The 5,296-nt window shown below is 45.3% G+C and overlaps 1 non-coding gene across 1 annotated transcript; it reads right to left on the bottom strand.

Moving 5' to 3' along the window:
* Positions 1 to 1,992: 1,992 nt before the first annotated feature.
* trnap-ugg (transfer RNA proline (anticodon UGG)) lies at positions 1,993 to 2,080 on the bottom strand. Its single transcript is given in 2 exon segments — positions 1,993 to 2,028; positions 2,045 to 2,080. It is a non-coding gene; the product is annotated as a tRNA-Pro (tRNA).
* Between the last annotated feature and the right edge of the window lie 3,216 nt (positions 2,081 to 5,296).

The raw sequence follows: 5,296 nt of genomic DNA, 5'->3' as shown, positions 1-5,296 counted from the left end.
GGTCTCACACTGCTCCCGACTGGTCTCGGGCCTCGCTGGTCGCCGGGTTTCCTGCCGAGCTCCTCCTCGCTGCTCCCGCTGGTCCCGACTGGTCTCGGGCCTCGCCTCTCTCCGGTTTTTATACCGGTCTCACACTGCTCCCGACTGGTCTCGGGCCTCGCTGGTCGCCGGGTTCCCTGCCGAGCTCCTCCTCGCTGCTCCCGCTGGTCCCGACTGGTCTCGGGCCTCGCCTCTCTCCGGTTTTTATACCGGTCTCACACTGCTCCCGACTGGTCTCGGGCCTCGCTGGTCGCCGGGTTTCCTGCCGAGCTCCTCCTCGCATGCCGTTTTTTTAGAAGCAGAGCGATTTCAGCTTTGATGACCAAGTTGTTGAGTTTAAGAAAATGTGTCAGGGCTCGTCCGCGATTTGAACCCGGGACCTCTCGCATTTTAATCGTGAAATGCCCAAAGCGAGAATCATACCCCTAGACCAACGAGCCGCCGATGTCATTTCCCATTTGCATTGAGTTTCACTGCGCTGCTGCGAATCCAGCTCACAGAGGACCTGTTAATACAGTTGCTATATTTTTATCTTTTCCTCAATCCACTTCTTTTTTCGAGCAGTTTCCTTGAACCTGCTCACAATTCGCCCCATAAAAAGAAATTCAGCGGCATCAGCGGCCGCATAGCCTGATGGATTAGGCATCTGACTTCTGTTGCAAATTCTTCAGTTATCAGAAGATTGAAGGTTCAAGTCCTACAAAGGTCTTTTAATTATCTGGGCGACACTTTTTATATTCTGAATCTGGCGTGAAACCGGCCATTTTTGACAGTCCCTCATCTGAAGTAACGGAAGGCCTGTTGCTTACATTAAGCTGATTGTACATTTTCAACATTGTAGATCTGTGTGCACGGGCAGGATAAGCGGTGAAGTTGAATTTCTTTCAGGGTTGTTCTAATTAGATGTAAAAAGCAAGAAATGCAATGTCTGAAAGCAATGTATTGGTGAGACGAGGTGGCCGAGAGGTTAAGGCGCTGGATTGCTAATCCATTGTGCTCTGCACGCGTGGGTTCGTAATCCCATCCTCGTCATTACTGTATTACACGTTTGATGCTGATGCACTTTCCAAGCATTTCACTGAATCTTACTTGAAATACAATTTCGTGAAAATTGTACTGGTGTTGCTGGTCTGTGCCCCTGCATTGCTCATATCTTGTTAAAATTAAAATATTCCAGGAAATTTCTCAACCCACCTTGAATGAAAGTGGAGATGAGATCGCGAATCGGAGACTGAGAACCCTTTCTTCCTTCCTTTGAGATTGGCACCGAATGAAAAGACTAGCGGCAAGAGAGGCAAATGATTAGAGAACAGGAACATAAATTTCTCCTTTGGAATTTCAAAAATATTTATCAAACTTAAAGACGAGATTTTCTGTTTTTGGGTCTTTGGTTGAGAGATTAATAATGCGCGAGTAATCCTCGTTCTTTTCAGCATTCTCTCATTGGATCTGAAGCCCCAGTTTAACATCTTACTAGAAAGACGGCACTGCCGACAGTGCAGCACTACCTCAGTACTGCCCTGGAGTGTCAGCCTGGATTATGCACTCAAGCCTCTGAAGTGAGGCTTGAGTATGCTACCGCTGAGCCTCGGCTGACACCTAAACTCAGTTCATTTGGCTGGAGTAAAATGACGGAGATAATGGGAAAAATGATAATGGAGTAAACTTTCAACTTGGCGTCCAAGATTAAACCGGGCATCGATTTAGAAACAGCCCGATTGATGTTGCCATGGATTTCATAAGCTTTGAAAATCAGGCCTGTCTATAATGGGCGGGGTCGCGATCAGTTGCGAATCAATCTGGGTCTGTTTAAACCGCGAGTGCTCACAGTCCCGGATCATTCTGTGTCTGTTTGAAATGGCAGAGCTCACAATCTCGGATCATGCCGTTTTTTTAGAAGCAGAGCGATTTCAGCTTTGATGACCAAGTTGTTGAGTTTAAGAAAATGTGCCAGGGCTCGTCCGGGATTTGAACCCGGGACCTCTCGCATTTTAATCGTGAAATGCCCAAAGCGAGAATCATACCCCTAGACCAACGAGCCGCCGATGTCATTTCCCATTTGCATTGAGTTTCACTGCGCTGGTGCGAATCCAGCTCACAGAGGACCTGTTAATACAGTTGCTATATTTTTATCTTTTCCTCAATCCACTTCTTTTTTCGAGCAGTTTCCTTGAACCTGCTCACAATTCGCCCCATAAAAAGAGATCCAGCGGCATCAGCGGCCGCATAGCCTGATGGATTAGGCATCTGACTTCTGTTGCAAATTCTTCAGTTATCAGAAGATTGAAGGTTTGAAGGTTCAAGTCCTACAAAGGTCTTTTAATTATCTGGGCGACACTTTTTATATTCTGAATCTGGCGTGAAACCGGCCATTTTTGACAGTCCCTCATCTGAAGTAACGGAAGGCCTGTTGCTTACATTAGCTGATTGTACATTTTCAACATTGTAGATCTGTGTGCACGGGCAGGATAAGCGGTGAAGTTGAATTTCTTTCAGGGTAGTTCTAATTAGATGTAAAAAGCAAGAAATGGAATATCTGAAAGCAATATATTGGTGAGACGAGGTGGCCGAGAGGTTAAGGCGATGGACTGCTAATCCATTGTGCTTTGCACGCGTGGGTTCGATTTCCATCTTCGTCGTTACTGTATTACACGTTTGATGCTGATGCACTTTCCAAGCATTTCACTGAATCTTACTTGAAATACAATTTCGTGAAAGTTGTGCTGGTCTCTGCCCCTGCATTGCTCATATCTTGTTAAAATTAAAATATTCCAAGAAATTTCTCAACCCACCTTGAATGAAAGTGGAGATGAGATCGCGAATCGGAGACTGAGAACCCTCTCTTCCTTCTTCCTTCCTTTGAGATTGGCACCGAATGAAAAGACTAGCGGCAAGCGAGGCAAATGATTAGGGAACAGGAACATAAATTTCTCCTTTGGAATTTCAATAATATTTATCAAACTTAAAGACGAGATTTTCTGTTTTTGGGTCTTTGGTTGAGAGATAAATAATGCGCGAGTAATCCTCGTTCTTTTCAGCATTCTCTCATTGGATCTGAAGCCCCAGTTTAACATCTTACTAGAAAGACGGCACTGCCGACAGTGCAGCACTACCTCAGTACTGCCCTGGAGTGTCAGCCTGGATTATGCACTCAAGTCTCTGGAGTGAGGCTTGAGTGTGCTACCGCTGAGCCACGGCTGACACCTAAACTCAGTTCATTTGGCTGGAGTAAAATGACGGAGATAATGGGAATAATGATAATGGAGTAAACTTTCAACTTGGCGTCCAAGATTAAACCGGGCATCGATTTAGAAACAGCCCGATTGATGTTGCCATGGATTTCATAAGCTTTGAAAAACAGGCCTGTCTATAATGGGCGTGGTCGTGGTCAGTTGCGAATCAATCTGGGTCTGTTTGAACCGGGAGTGCTCACAGTCCCGGATCATTCTGTGTCTGTTTGAAATGGCAGAGCTCACAATCTCGGATCATGCCGTTTTTTTAGAAGCAGAGCGATTTCAGCTTTGATGACCAAGTTGTTGAGTTTAAGAAAATGTGTCAGGGCTCGTCCGGGATTTGAACCCGGGACCTCTCGCATTTTAATCGTGAAATGCCCAAAGCGAGAATCATATCCCTAGACCAACGAGCCGCCGATGTCATTTCCCATTTGCATTGAGTTTCACTGCGCTGGTGCGAATCCAGCTCACAGAGGACCTGTTAATACAGTTGCTATATTTTTATCTTTTCCTCAATCCACTTCTTTTTTCGAGCAGTTTCCTTGAACCTGCTCACAATTCGCCCCATAAAAAGAGATTCAGCGGCATCAGCGGCCGCATAGACTAATGGATTAGGCATCTGACTTCTGTTGCAAATTCTACAGTTATCAGAAGATTGAAGGTTCAAATCCAACAAAGGTCTTTTAATTATCTGGGCGACACTTTTTCTGTTCTGAATCTGGCTTCAAACCGACCATTTTTGACAGTCCCTCAACTGAAGCAGCGGAAGGCCTGTTGCTTACATTAAGCTGATTGTACATTTTCAACATTGTAGATCTGTGTGCATGGGCAGGATAAGAGGTGAAGTGGACTTTCTTTCAGGGTATTTCTGCTTAGATGCAAAAACCAGGAAATGGAATAGCTGAGAGCAGTGCATGGTTGAGACGAGGTGGCCGAGAGGTTAAGGCGATGGACTGTTAATCGAGAAGGCGGATCCCATCCTCGTCGTTATTACGTTTGATACTGGTCCCCTTTCCGAGCTTTTAACTGAAACTTGCCTAAAATAAACTTTCAAATGCAATTTCGTCAGAATCGCCCTGGTGCTCCTGGTCTGTGCCCCATGCATTACTCATATCTTGTTAAAATTAAAAGAGACCACTGCAATTCTTCAACATCTTGAATGAATGTGGAGCAGTGATCGTGATTCGGAGATTGTCGAACTCCTCCTTTCTTCTGCAGAGATTGTCACCGAATGAAAGGGTAGCGGGACCAGAGGCAAATGTTTAGGGAGCAGAAACATAAATTTCTCCTTTAGGAGGCAATGTAATTTCAAAAATATTTATCAACCTTAATGAAGTGATTTTCTGTTTTAGTGTCTTTGGTTGAGAGCTAAATAATGGGCGAGAAATCCTCGTTCTTTTCGGCATACTCTCATGGGATCGGAGGGCCCGATTTAACGTCTTACCAGCAAGACGGGGGCACCAACAGTGCAGCACTACCTCAGTACTGCACTGGAGTGTCAGCCTGGATTATGTGCTCAAGTCTCTGGAGTGCTGCTTGACTTTGCTGCCGATGAGCCACGGCTGACACCTACACTCAGTTCATTTGGCTGCAGAGAAATGACGGAGATAAATGGAAAAATTATAATGGAGTAAACCTTCAATTTGTCGTCCAGCAGAAGAGCGGGCATTGTAATCGGCCGCCTATTATAGAAACAGTCCGATTTATGTTGCCATCGATTTCATAAGCATTGAAAATCAGGCCTGTCTTTAATGGAATGGGTCGTGATCAGTTGTTAATCACTCTGGGTCTGTTTACACCGGGAGTGCTTACAGTCCCGGATCATTCTGTGTCTGTTTAAAATGGCAGAGCTCACAGTCCCGAATCATTCCGTTTTTTTTAACGTAGAGCGATTTCAGCTTTCATCACTGAGGTGTTGAGTTTAACTAAATGTGTCGGGGCTCGTCCGGGATTTGAACCCGGGACCTCTCGCATTTTAAGCCACAGAAATTCCCTAAGCGTGAATCATACCCCTAGACCAACGA

The sequence above is a fragment of the Somniosus microcephalus genome, unplaced genomic scaffold (assembly GCF_052327205.1).
Source record: "Somniosus microcephalus isolate GS21.2 unplaced genomic scaffold, FLI_Smic_1.0 unresolved_chr1, whole genome shotgun sequence".
In the NCBI taxonomy this organism is placed as follows: Eukaryota; Metazoa; Chordata; class Chondrichthyes; order Squaliformes; family Somniosidae; genus Somniosus; species Somniosus microcephalus.
This window is presented reverse-complemented; position numbering and strand designations above follow the sequence as displayed.